Below are 14,981 nucleotides of genomic sequence, written 5' to 3' on the forward strand. Positions count from 1 at the left end.
ATTGTTTTACTAAACAGGCTTAACATGAGCCGTTTGATCGTGTTGTTGTGGCGGTCCTGTGTTGAGTCAGGGACATGGGAGCTCCTAGACCTGCCAAGCGGTTGGCCCATAGTTCCCAACCAGATACAAAAGTATGCAAGTGTGTTTGTAATCACAGAATGAAATGTTCATTTATCAATGGAGGAAAAAATGTAATAGTTTGGCTGTAGTCTCACAAGGATAACATACAGATTACACAATGCACATCTAGATGGTTCGAGTGTGAAATACTTCCTATCCTATGAACTGTAATCTGTCAATCAAATATCAGGTGCCTGCGAATCTGATCATCTGTGTGCTCTGCATGTGTTTGTCCCTACCGTGTGTGTGTGTGTGTCCTGCCCAGCAGCAGTGTGAGCTGCTGACAGCTATTTGGCAGGTGGAACAGCAGCACTGCTCTGGGAGGTTGCTCAGATGATAATGGCTACAAATGTCCCACTGAGCGAGAAACCGCAAGGAAATAGATTCTCTTCCGAATTCTGCATACTACCCTGAAACAGTGGGCATCCTGAATAAATGTGTTTCTGGTTCATGTAGAGTTACAACCTGTGGTACAGTTCTACCGAGTTAAGTTTCAGCAGAGTGAGTAGAAGTGAAGCCTGTCTCACCAATATAATGAACGGCATAGGGATGGGATAGGATTGGTGGTATAATAATGTCTAAAAGAGATGATGTTGACAAAATGTCAAGAAACTTCAGAATGTGGCTTATATATCCAGGCTTGCAGTACTGCTGCAGCAAACAGTCATGTGCTGTCACTGAGCGTTATCTCTGAGGTGGATAATTAGTGAGCTAGGTCACCGTGTAGACCGACGGTCAACTGATCATTGTCAAACGTACATTAAGCGTGTTGAAAATGTGAATCTGAGAAATGTTGTGTTGCTTCACACTGTAAATATTGTCATTATATTCTGTTGTAATGAGGATGAGAAAGTGATGAATATTATTAGGTTTTGTAATGCATGGCCATTTAGCTTTTAATTATGGACATAGAAATATGAGACAGACTTGGCCTGGGGGGGTTTGTGAGGAGAAGAGACTGGGTGTGTTTTGGTGAGTGTTTAGTGTGTGTGGTGTGCGTGTGAACAGTCGGTCTTGTGTCTGTGTGTCTGTGTATGTTTCTGTCAGTGTTTGTCTGTGTGTCTGTGTATGTTTCTGTCAGTGTTTGTTTGTGTGTCTGTGTATGTTTCTGTCAGTGTTTGTCTGTGTATGTTTCTGTCTGTGTTTGTCTGTGTGTCTGTGTATGTTTCTGTCAGTGTTTGTCTGTTTCTGTCCTGTCTGTGTTTCTGTCCTGTATGTGTTTCTGTCCATGTTTCTGTCTGTGTGTGGTCCTGTCTATGTGTCTGTGTGTGTGTTTCTGTCTGTGTGTGATTCTGTCTATGTGTCTGTTTGTGTGTGTTTCTGTCTGTGTGCGATTCTGTCTGTGTTTCTGTCTATGTTTCGGTCTGTGTTTCTGTCTGTGTTTCTGTCTGTGCATATGACTATACTGATTCCCAGACTTCTCTGAGACAAGGTGTGATTAAGTGTCGTGCGAACATTTCTGGAAGTGTTTTAAAGAAATTGACCTGGTGTCCTGCCCCCACTTTACCTTTTAACTCACAATCCACCTCATCTTGTTGTTTAACGGTTGTCTTATGGTACCACTTCACTTTTTCATGTTCCTTTAACCCTTACTGAGTTCATCTGCGCTTCCTGGTTTCCTGGCTCGGCCAGGGAAGTCAGGCAGGTGATGATGATCTTCCTCCCTGCAGAGGTGGACGTCAATTGAGCCCACTTATTGAGAAACAATGGAGGATTAGTCATGGAGCTGACAGGTTGGTCTGAATGGATGCCCCCTGAGAGCCTTCCTAGCCCAACAGACCATGTTCTTTCTGTGTTTGTGCTTGTGTGTGTGTTTGTGTCACCAACAGCGATTATAGAACCATCTGGGTTTTGATGAGAACCTCTCAGGAGACATGCAGCACTTTTCTTATTGCAGAGTGTTAGTGTTCCTGCACACACACCTGTGTGTGTGTGGGGGGGGGGGAGCTTTAAAGTATGTCACAGACTAAGTGTGTCAGTGGGGAATGTTGTGTGTGTGTGTGTGTGTGTGTGTGTGTGTCTTTGTGCGTGTGAGTGTCCCAGTAGGAAAACAGAGGTACAGAGGTCAACATCCACATCCTCCAGTCGTTTTTCACAGTGAACCAATACTTACACAAGCCAAACGCCTGGGCACTCTCTTTCTTTCTCTCCGTCTCTATCTCTGCTGTTCTGTGTGTGTGTGTGAGTGTATGTTTGTGTGTCTATTACATTGTAAAACTGCAAACACCGTGCAGCACAGAAAAAAAAATCCTCCTCATAATCACCTTGAAAAAAGGTCCCCCAGTCCCTCAAACTCTAAAATCAGCCATTTCTCCTGCCCCCCCCCCCCACCCCAGATCCACCCATGCTGCTGTCTACTGTGTGACCCAGGGCAAATTCCAGTCATAGGAAGAGCCATAAAATCAGTGCATGGTGGTGGGGTGGGGAAGATTACAGTGGTGTCACAGACACTTGTTAGGACCAGGGGATAATGGCATTGTGTTTGTAATGGGATGCAATGTGCTTTAGTGTCTCTTTTTATACCCTGCGGTGCTTTAAAGTCCTTTAAGTGGGAGTTATGCAATAGGCTTTTGTTCATTCTCTCTTAGTTATGGCCTGTACAGGCTATTTCTTCTCCCTGGACCTTAGACTTGTTCCTCCCACGTACACTGACACCCCCCCCCCCCCCCAAACACGCGCACCCACACTAATGCACAGACATGCACATGCACACACACACACACACACACACCACACATACACACTGTGAAAAGGCTTCACATGCCTTTAAAATCCCTGCTCAGGTATTGTTTGCAACCAGCCTTCCCCAGAGCTATGGGTTTGTGCCACGAGAGCAAGCTCTCAATTTAACATGTCACACGTTTGTTCTGTTAATGCATTTTATTTACATCTGGCACAACAACATGGGTTCACACACATACACCTACTCACACACACACTGGAACTGACTCAAGCACAAATTCTCCTGCACATTCTTACACACAGACACTCTGAGTTTGGTAGTGTTTTCTCTCTCACACACACACACACACACACACACACACACACACACACACACACACCACGGACACACTACACACTGAACCGCCAGCTGTCCCACAGTCTTGCCCTTGTATGTTCCAACATACTTAATTCAGATTAATAAAATTACCTCGGTGTAATAAACTGACTTCTTCTACAAACATTCTAGATCCAAACTGCTATATTTAGATATTTAAACAATGACACAACAGCTTTCAGACATTGCAGCAACATGACACACCTCCTCAGCCTCAGGGTGGGTCTTCTGGGTGGTCTGTGTTCTTTAGCTTGAGCTGTCCATCTCTTTTTGATCTGATCTCCCATAGATCTTTTTATCCACAGACAAATCTACAGCGCTCCCCTGTCCAGCCATCTCAGAAAACCTTTTCCCCTTCTTCTGGACCGTTCTTGTTCAAACACTTGTCTGTTCAACTAGCATCAAAACAGCCAGTGTTGTCTTAAAGTGAACTGCTCCAAAGCGGAGGTTCAAAGACAAATCAGTGGTGCTGTTCATTTCTGTAAAAAAATGCAATCCCTCATCTTGAGCAAAGACCCCCCCTCCTCCCCCCACTTGCTCTGTTTGTGCTTGTTTGGAGTCAATCCACCAGAAGACGGAGCGTTTGATTACAGAAGCGGCAGCTGGGGGGATATCACATGACACGCTCCGGCAGCAAGCCCTTCCATGGAGCCTGGAGGTGAGAGGAGGAAGGATGGGGTCATCGTCCACTACGCACGGCCCCCTACACGGATGCTGACCTTTCGGGCTGGCTGGTGACAGTGAGTGATATGTCTGGTGGCAAGATGTCACCTTGTGTGTGGAGGGGTGGGGCACAACTGTTCTGAGGTCAGGAGGAAGCTATAATACTATCATACATAACTCCCCGGTCATCCTGGTTCTGGTTGGGTGGTCCCCTCCATCAGCTTTCCAGCCTCACCGTTTAACCTCTCTCGTCTCCAGACTGTGTCTTTCTTGTGTAGAGGTTTAAAATGGCTGCTTTTATTAGCTCTTGCTCTCTTTTTTTCATAATCTCAATAAGGTTTTTAACGCTATACAGGATGATGATTTTGTGACTTTTTTGTAGCTATTGTAATCTGTAATAATAGTTGACACTAAAGTATGTAATTTAAAGATTCATCATGAGAAATAAAAGTTCAACATCTCTTTGACAATTAATTTATCTTCCTCAATCACTTAGACAGTGTCTTTATCCCTGTTCTGGTAATTAGTACCTGCGCCGTTCAATACAAAATAACTCATGGAAATTAAAAATAGATTTATTGAGAGGAGAGTCTGCAGTTGGAGAATGAATGAGTTTGAGAAGGAAAGATATGTATCTCCTGGTCGCTGGACACGGCCTGACAGTGTAATAGCATTTTCTTGCTGCAGGCAGAGAGATTCTGAGTCGCCACGGCGAACAACACCGATCTTGCTGTCGCTGGGGAAATAGAGAGATTCACTATACAGACTTCCTTTACAGGATTTAATTTCAGATCCTTATCTTGGGTGGTGTTGGCCTGGGATAATAGGCCGCTCCTTTCACTCTTCAGATAACACACGGACACCATTTAGGAGAAGTCATCTTGATCAACCTTTGCCCGTAAATCCGACTGGAGAAACGAGTGAACTAAGTCTTTGGAAAAGACAACCCTTTTGTAAATGGAAACTGTATAAAGACATCGCTGTAGAACCGGAGATGGTAAAGGCATGAGAAATAATAGCTAAGTTTGGCAATTTGCTTGCTGGTCAATAATATATAATACTAACATTTCACTGGTGTAGTAGCAGATGTGTTTTGCTGTGTTAAAGATTGATTTTTTTTCCCCTTTCAGATTGCTTATATGAATTGGATGAATGAAAAGTGGCAACATAGGATAAATGTTTGGAACACAATTTTGTTACTGTTTATAAAACCCTTGAACTGGTGTTTTTCAGTCATAAAAAACGGTTGGTGTCGAGGCTTAGTCAGCCACAGTATGGTACTGTATTTTTAGCTTGGTACTGTATTTTCAGCTTGGTACTGTATTTTTTGTATGGTACTGTATTTCTATACAGTATTATATTTTCATTCTTTTACCAAATGTTCAATACAGTACTGTTTATTTAGAATGGTGCTGTATTTTCAGAGGGTCACACATCACAACATATGGCTTCACATAATGCAGCACACTTCCGTGCATGGGCCTTGGCCTCACCTTGACATCGAGGTCACTTCAAATATGAGCATCTGTGACATGAATAAATGTATGTGTAATATTTCACCCTGTCCCGTGGTGCAATCTGCAACCTTTGTCACATGACCTTGATTATTTTCATTGGATGCCGTCAGAGGCCCCCGGCAGATCCAGCCACCCCTGTGTTACAAAGACCCGGGGTGTAGACACGCCAAAGACATAGCAGGGAAGGTCACAGACATCCACATTTAAGGAAATGAATGATGGTGATGACTTCCTGGTTCACTGTCTTGACCTGTGATGGACCTCTCGCTTGTAATGGATCTCTGCTTTTCCCACATGAGCTCACTCCCCCTATCTCTCTCCCCCTCTCTCTCTCTCTCTCTCTCTCTCTCTCTCTTTCTGTCCCTCTCTCTCTTCCGCAGACATACAGAGCCCCCCCTCTCCCCCCCCCCCCCCCCTCCCGCCCCAGTGTCCAACGCTCTGCAGCACGGCGGGGCATCTCCAGAAGTGAAGTGGAGGTTTGACAATGACTATGAAGCAGAAAGACAAAACGAGGAGGGCTTATCGGCTCTCGTGGGCCAGCTCTAAGTGAAGCGCTCGTTCAGTCAGTGTTTTCCTCTGAAAGTTCTACTCGAGCACCTGCCCACTCTGCAACACAATGTCGCTGTTTCGGGTGTAGGCGTGTGTGTGTGTGTTTGGGAGTGCGTACGCGGGTATGTCGTGAGCGTGTCTGTGCTCACTTGTGTCCTATGTCATGGTTGATCAAGAGCGCGGAGGCGTGTGTTTGCCTATTTGTGTCTCATTCAAACTCCATGCAGGCACATCTGAAAAGTTCATCTATTCATCAGCCTTTCTCCATGACCTCAAAATGTCGAAACCTTCCGCATCATCAGTGCATTCAGAAAGTACATTTCTTGAGAATGGCGCGGAGCCTAAAAGGAGCGTCAGCAGAAGGAGGGCTGAAGTGAATGATGACAGCTCCTTCTTTCTGCTTATGTCCTCTGATGGGTTTTATGTCTGCTGCTGGGAATTTCCCTGGTCAGGGATATGGGATACTCTGGGAAAATATTGATTTTAGATATCACGAGGCCTCCTTGTGTCTTAGGATAATTTCATTATGCAGCGTAAACACAAATCACACCAAGACACTGTTCCATTCCCACCCCATTCTCTCTCTCTCTCTCTCTCTCTCTCTCTCTCTCTCTCTCTCTCTCTCTTCAAATTCATCTATATCTTTCTTATTTATTTCTCTCTTACTCACTTTCTTTCTCTCGTTTTCTCCCATGGCTTGGAAACCTTCAATGCTGTCTTCCGTTCTGTCTTGGTGTAGGCTACACATTTGTTTTCAGAGGGGTAAAGGGTGGTAGTAGTGGGGGGGGGGGGGGGCTTGGGGCATAGGGGTGTTGGGAGGGTGGGTGACAGTAGAGGCAGGTAAAAGTAAAAGATAAGGTAATGGCTTTACACAATGAGCTATGTATGGCTCTTACATAATCCTTTGATGTAAATTGTTTAAGCTTTTCTCTACAAACCAATCTGATCAGATATGGAGTATTAACTAGGGGAGCAGAGAAGGACATGCTGGTCTCGTTAGTACACTGTGCTTATGTCCATTACACAGTCCAATTCTAAAGTGGTTTTCACTCTCACCACATGTGCCCCTGTCCTATTGTGTTGATACATCTATTCAAAGAGAGTGCAAGAGGTACCCCTGGTTCCATTACAGGGCTTGACAGTACCAGCCCGAGTCCAGCCTGTGTTCCGAGTCCTCTCCACTTTCATCAGTCATGTTTGAACAGCCTAATCCCCCCTCCCCATCCCACCCCATCCCACCCCACCCCCATTATTTCCCAGTTCAATGGCCGCTGCTGTTGCTGCTTCCTTTCTCAGACTGAGGCTGTGTGGTGTTTTGCACACAAACCCAGTTGGGCCATGACTGGAGGCCGGCAGGCTTCGCTCCGGTGCCTTGGCCTTCAAAGAGAGGACCGCCCCTCCAGAAGATAACACATTGTTTGGACTTGTCTCTTTGAAAGATAGATACTGTACACAGAGAGAGAGAGAGAGAGAGAGAGAGAGAGAGAGAGAGAGGGAGAGGGAGAGGGAGAGGGAGAGGGAGAGGGAGAGGGAGAGGGAGAGGGAGAGGGAGAGAGAGAGAGAGGGAGAGGGAGAGGGAGAGGGAGAGGGAGAGGGAGAGGGAGAGGGAGAGGGAGAGGGAGAGGGAGAGAGAGACAAAGAGAGAGGGAGGGAGAGAGAGAGAGAGGGAGAGGGAGCAGTCCGTTTGGCTACACCCCTCACATCTATCAGAAGCAGCAAAGGGCAGGATGGTTACTTCCCTCCTTCTATTGGTGGCGTAGACTCTGTTGACCTTTTAAAATGAGTGAGAGACGCTCCGACGTAAAGTAAACAGAGGTTTGTTTGCGACTGCGTCTCAAGTATGTATCGATCCTGGTCCTGAGAAAAGGTCACTGCTGACAGTTCAGGTGAATCTTATAAGATGGCACGTGGGGGGAGCGGGCACAATGGACTTGGGTGCTCTTAGTCAGCAACAAGATTAGACAGTAACTGCATTATCTCATGCTGTTGGGGTTTTGTATTGGATAATGGATAATGTATGCATTCATTGTTTCAGTGCTTTCAGCAATTCAAGGGTTACATCCGAGCTGGATAAAGCCTTGAGAAGCTATGCCTCTTTGGCCTCTAAGTCTCTTTGGATAAAATGGTCTGCTAAATTAATAAAATGTCCAAAGTAAAATATAAATCTGGCATATTGCCAGGCAAACTCCACCCTTAGCTTCTGTGGTCAGTGTCCTGCTGGCTGATTGCAACAGCAGACATTAGTAAAAATGTTCCTGTTCTACAATAATGGTTACCACCCAAATACAGGGCACTGATTGGCTTCCTCCAATCAAACAGTATCTAATCAACACTTGCAGATGAGAAGCTGATTGGAGTAACACTAACTCAGCAAGTTGGAATAGCATTTTAGCAGCTCTCATTAAAACCATCACATGCACAAGGTGTCTTCCTTCACTCCAACTGTGAGACATGATAGTAAAATAACAAGAAGATAAAAATAAAAATAGGATACTTAGAGTCGTTAGTAAATATCAACACAGCCGATACTTTTAAACAAGTCCATAAAAATGTGTTAGTTTTTTTTTTTTTTTTTTCATCTGAGGTCGCATTATTTTCAGAGAAAACATCCAATTTGACCTATCTTTTCTTGACACAACACTTTGTACTCAACAATTTCAACAGTATAAAATGATTTCTGTTGAACGTCTGTCCTCTGCATCTCCTGTAGTGTAATGAGTCTCCTCAGCAAGAGTGCTGCTGGGACTGAGTTCCATCTATCATTGATGAATGCCACCATCTCCTCACTGCTCCACTGATTTGTGTATGCTGGCTCATATGTTAGGACATTAACCCTTGAATGCACTCAAATCGAAGAAAGCGAGTCTAACGCTGCAGAGATAATGAAAGTTCTGGACACTTGACCATGCAGTAAAATGTACATACAAATATACACTATTTAAAGAGCAGGAAGTGTGTTCCTCTTTCTCATTTTTGAGCAAGCCCTTTGTCTCTATCCTTGGAATCTAAAACAAACAAACAAAATTACATGCCTGTCTAGTGGCTCTGTGGGACACGGTCTTCTTTTGTTTAGCGATGAATAACGCTTCACTTCCACCTGCTGAGATAATGCCATCATGTTAAAACGGTGACTATCTTTAGCTCAACTTTTAACTTAACATGTTATTACAGGGAAAGGATCCACTCTAAGCCAGGGCTAAGCAGCCGTCATCTGGAGTGGGTGTGCCAAGGCCATTCAGAGACTCCTCAAGAGAGGAGAAACACAAAACCTCTACACTTGGTCATTAGGGGAGAGAGAGAGAGAGAGAGAGAGAGAGAGAGAGAGAGAGAGAGAGAGAGAGAGAGAGAGAGAGAGAGAGAGACAGAGGGAGAGACAGAGAGACAGAAGAGAGAGAGAGAGAGAGAGAGAGAGAGAGAGAGAGAGAGAGAGAGAGAGAGACAGAGAGAGAGACAGAGGGAGAGACAGAGAGAGAGAGGAGAGAGAGAGAGAGAGAGAGAGAGAGAGAGAAAGAGAGAGAGAGAGAGAGAGAGAGAGAGAGAGAGCAAGGAAGTAAGACAGAGAGGGAAAAGGAGAGAGCGTAAAAGAGAAAAAAATTTAAAGCGCCTTTAGCCTCTTGATTCTCTCTCCCTGGAGCAAAGTGTTGTCTCTCAGATCTGAGGATTAAGAAGCAGCGTGGCGGCCCAGGGGCATTCCCTAAGCTCCCCAAATCGGAGAGGAGATATGGCTCCTCTTAGATAAGCAAATCTGTGTGTGTCAATACATTATACATGAACGCCACAAGACTTGCATTTTGGGTAGTGTTTTTACACAAAGAAAAGGGAAAGGACTTGGAGAGTTTATGGGAAATGTAAAGTAAAATACTGGAGGAGTTTCCGATTTACAATACAATGTGCTTGACAGTGTTCATTATTTACTTTATAAGCTGTTTCAGCATCCTCAGCACCGATCTGCAAGAGGGAAAACATGGGCCTGATGGAGAATTACCAGCAATATGGAAATGATGGCTTGAAGAAATCACAACCCTCTCTCTCTTCGTCTCTCTCTCTCTACCACACACTCCTGCTCTCTCTCTCTATCCCTCCCCTTCACTTGGTCTCTTTCTTAAACCTCCCTAGATACAAACGAAAAGAGAGGATTGAGGGTTTGTTGTTTGGAGTGGCTCATTGAGGCAGTGGAACTGTACTTGCGAGACACAAACATTTCAGGCATCTGTTTCCCTCTGATATTAGCAAAGAGCAGTCTATTCTCTCAGAGTGTGAGAGAATTTATCTGGGTTCCCAGAGTCAAAGACAAGAAACGTGGGTTCGTTTCAATCATGGGGAGCTGTAAATCGTTTTAATGTGAGCCTGACACAGACAACGGGAGGATGGGGGCTTGTAAACCAACACAAGCCTCTATTACACTGGATTTGCTAATCCAAACATGCAAATCCACGTCCAGAATGCTCATTTTCGACATAATCCCAACACAGTTTCAATGGGATTAGGAGTGTGAGAGGGAACGGAACCACACACTACAGTATATGGCCAATATTATTGTATACTGTACCATAGGTTGAAAGTAGGATGTTGCATTTATCTTCAGAGAGTCTCTTTGAGAATGATGAAGGAGACGTTGAGAATATTTTTAACCTAATCCTTAATGCTAATTCCCTGGTGTGTCTGACAGTGTTTCTCAGATCTGAGGGGGCATAGGTTTCTATGTAGCCTTTCCTGTATGTCTCTGCAGAAACCAATCAGGAAGAGGGAGGTGAGATCACATGATCTCTCAGTCTTAGGAATCTCCTCAACCTCAATCACCTTGTGTTTTCAGTGAAATGATGATTTATATTTTTTACTTTCCCGAGATTTTTCATTGAAACATGCACACTGAATTCCATTGACACTCCATTACTGCATCTCCCTAACCTTTCACAGCATGTCTGTCTGTCTTTGCTGTTTGTTTTTGTGTTTATAATTCAAGTGGCTTATTCTTGTCTTTTTCTCTGTCTGTTTATCGCTCTCTATTTCTCTCTCTATTTCTCTCTCTCTCTCTCTCTCTTTCTTTCTTTATTTCTTCATCTATCTCTCTCTCTGTCTATTGGCCTTTATGAGTATTTTTCCTCCTCACAAAGCAAACTTTCCTTCCTTTTCTGAGAACTCACCTCTGCCGACCTCTCCCTCTCTGTTTTCTTTTTTGAGCGCTGGCCACTGTTTACCTTCTCTCTTTATTTCTTTGTCTCTCTGGCTGTCTATCTTTCTCTCTGGCTGAGTCCTCCTGTTTATAATACTAATAACTCTGATCAGTGGATTGTACCATTGTCATTCACCTGGGAGGTCTCTTTCCCTCAGCAAAATAATTTCAAAATGCTTTGAAATGCAAGCTTTGAGATTCTGTTTCGAAGTCAAATATGCAGATGAGATTGATTGTGCAGGGAGGGAAGAGGACATACTAAAGATAGACCAATTTGTGTTTGGAAGAAGTGCATTACCTTACACCCTGTCATCTGACACTGAAACATGTTTACATTGGCATGTATAGATCAAACACCCCAGTGGACATTGTGTGATTCAGGAAAAAGGAGAAAATGAATTATGTATGGAAGTCTCATTCCTCCCAGCGGTTTGTTTTCAATATTGATGCCGCGTTTTTCTATACTCTCATTTTTCTGAGGTAATTACAAGATGAGACCAAACCATGAAGATTTGTTAGGATAATCTCCTGGGTAGGGTAAGAATTTATATTCAAGACACAGCGGCAACATTTCCTGCTGCGAGGATGAGGTTTTTTTGTTATTAGCCTTAAATCCCTGCACTATTACCTGAACAACGACAAACAGTTATAACAAGGGTTACGAGTATATCATTTGGCAGGGGGTTAGGTTTCAACGAACCAAGTTGCCATTAGGGCCATGGATCATCTGGACAATTGGGTACAATATGTTAAATGTTTTAGTGAATATTATCTAATAGTTTCAACTATCCCCTTCTCTGTTTCACGATAGCGTGGAGCCTTGGGCTTCGGATTCCATTCCAATTGTGTTGGTGGGGAGAGAGCAATCACAGGGAATTCCAGACCTGCAGGCAGTGATCATCTACTGTATCTTGACATGATCCCTATCACGTTGCAGGCTAGAGGGGGGCCTGGGAGTAAACACATTAGTCACAGTGAAGTGGGAGCACCCTAACCACAACTCTCCAGTCCCAGCTTCATAATCTTGCAGTGTCTGACTGACTACCACTGCACCAGCTATTGAGGAATTGGTTGCCCTCATTTGAAAAGATAACCAATAGAAATCCCGTCCGTGTACTAGCCAGCATGTAATCACATTGTGACTCAGTCTCTTAACTTAAACAGAGTGAACAGACAGATGGAACACAAAGCAATTTGGTAATAACAATAACTATATGCTTTCGCAACGCATGAAGCTAAGAAGTAAAATCTTCTGATTGTCCGAGCTAACAGCTGATCTGATTTCATTTCTGGGGGTGGAGGTGAGGGGGGCATACAACATACAAAAGGCCAAATACAGCCTGAATACAACATTCTAATTAGCATTATTGTAATCGGGTGAATCTCTACACTGTTGGAGCCATTCATATTCACAAACTAAAAGAAGTTGCTGAACCGCATATGGCTTGGGGCTAATGTCCTGGTTGTCCATCTTCCTTCCCCAAACTAGCTCTTGACAAAGCAAAGAGGACCATGCTGTCCTCAGTACCTGACTTCAGGTCAGATCTAAAATTATACACCTTCACGCTTAAAGGTAAGAATGGAAGCTGATCCCAAATTTGCAGTTAAAGGATGGTATCAGCCTATGGGGGTTTCTCAGTAAAGCTTTGGGGCAGAACACCCCTCCCTACTGGCTCCCACACCCACAATGGAATGTCTGAAGCATGGGGATCACCTGACCTGAATCCTATTAAACCTTTTATGGGTAGATCAGAGAGGAAGCTTGTGGGGAAAAATGTGTTGTTGTGGTTGGGCTCACAAAAAACATGAGAAGGAAAATACACACACATACACACGGCATGCATACACACAACGCGCATATACGCACACACTATATACAGGTTACATGTGTGCGCACTCATGCAGAGGACCATCCAAAAACACCAGCACACAGAGGAGCAGGAAAATCAGAAGCACACACACAAACTCACACATGTACTCAAACACATGAACACATGCACATGCACCATGACTCTCATTTATGTAGCCTTTGGGCAAATTTAACTTTAATGAGCCGGTGGTGAATGGACATTAGGCAGGGATTCACACACCGGGTGGCTGGTCTGGATCATGCTATTCTGAGCACAAGCATGTGGATTAGTTAATTGACTACCATCACACAACAAAGCATCAGTTAACCACTTGCTGATGAAGTAAAAGTAAACTTTTTTCTTTTTATGCCAGTATACTGAAGAACTTCAGTATATTTGGTTTGCAATTCATTGGACAGTTTGAACATTTATTGATACCGATGGGGCGGCATTATCGCGATAAAGTTACGATAGCCAAATTTAGCTTTGAAATTAGATAGCCTATATTAACAAGAAGAGTTTCCCGTTAGCTCATTTAAAACAGGTCAGACACGTTTCCAGTGCTCTTTCTAAGGGCTTTGCATGGGAATATGGAAACTGCCACCGACTTTGAGATTCGTGACGCACTGCCCCCTAAACCAGTGGCATCCCGTTAGAAACAGCACTGTCTTGCTTTACTGCTCTTGAACCGGTGTGGCGGGCGCACACAGGCGGGCGATACGATTTCAATGTGCCATGCAAGGCTGGTGTGTAAAATATGGCTTTTAAGGATTTCAGACGGGTTGGAACTGTTGGTCGTGGATTAGTTTTCCAAGAAGAGTGACTTTTCCATTCGGCGATATGATCGCGTGCACGGTTTGCCAAAATTCGTTGGGATTTATCTGATCGAACTTTGAGGCAGAGACGTTTATTCAGCAGTCTGGTAAGTACGCTAGGCAAATTGCAAAGACCGTGAAATGAGAGACCAAAAACTGTGTTGTATTATTGCTTTTGGGCTGTTATCATTCTGCTCATCATCATCATCATCGTCATCATCCCAAACCTACTCCTTAAACTACTTTCCGGGGAAAATGATCAAAATCATCCACTTTCGTTTTGCGACTAATATGTAGATGGAAACATCGAATTTATCAAAACACATGCACACGCCCGCGCACCTCTATTTCGAACACACACGCACACATTGACTTACACGCTCACTCACACACACCGAAGTTGTTGTTTATCCTAATGTGCAGCATTTTTATAGAGCACAGCGCCTCTGAAAGACCATTCAAGGTAATAGTAGTGGGAGAGCGCCATCAATCGCATTTGAGCCATTAGTCCTGACTTGAAACTCCGAAACATAGCCTACCAGCCTAGGTTACATCGTTTGAGTCAAACGTCCCGACTGTTGCATTTGATTTATACACAGTTTTCTCATGCATGAAACACCTGAGGTTTCCACTAATGTTTCATCTCAACCAAAATGCAAAATTCTAAATTAATAAATGCAGTGAATAGTGTTTGTGCTTATGTATAATTAATAAACTTGTTTTCAACTAAGCTCATTTTAAACATTTAGAAAATAGGCAAACGCGTGTAGGGGACATCTATGTTCCGTTATTCGGTTGAGAGAAGCAGGAGAGGAAGGGTTCTTTTATGCTCATGCCACCAGTAAGTAGATCCGGGCGTGCGCAACGCGGAGAGATACCATCCAACTCAGAGTGGAAGAGAGAGAGAGAGCGAGAGGGATCAAGACAAGGGAGAGCGTAAGGTGGATAGTCGCGGGTAGGAGTCCACGTATTAGGTACCATGCAGACATTTGGATCATTTAAACTACATGAAAAACCTCCAAATCCACGACATTAATGAAGGAATAGGTATGTAACGTTTTGTTTGCGTTCGTGTGGGTTTGCTGGCTTCAACGAATTGTCTTTTGCCTTATGAAACGTGTGAAAAGTTCAAGTATAGCGGACTGACTATTGTAAGTAACTCGGTTGTGAGAAATCGGAGTCCATCTCATGTTTCTTCTTGAAACTGTTAAAGTTGTTATGAAACGATTTGTAAAG

The 14,981-nt window shown here is 43.9% G+C and overlaps 1 protein-coding gene across 1 annotated transcript in view; it reads left to right on the forward strand.

The window, feature by feature from the left end:
- The first annotated feature begins 14,676 nt into the window (after positions 1-14,676).
- fat1a (FAT atypical cadherin 1a) overlaps positions 14,677-14,981 on the forward strand; it is a 67,129-nt gene continuing 66,824 nt past the window's right edge. The window contains 1 exon segment of the mRNA XM_084686642.1: positions 14,677-14,792. The gene's annotated coding sequence lies outside the window, so the exon portion shown is untranslated.

The sequence above is a fragment of the Hypomesus nipponensis genome, chromosome 22, assembly GCF_054491055.1.
Source record: "Hypomesus nipponensis isolate SF chromosome 22, ASM5449105v1, whole genome shotgun sequence".
Lineage (NCBI taxonomy): Eukaryota > Metazoa > Chordata > Actinopteri > Osmeriformes > Osmeridae > Hypomesus > Hypomesus nipponensis.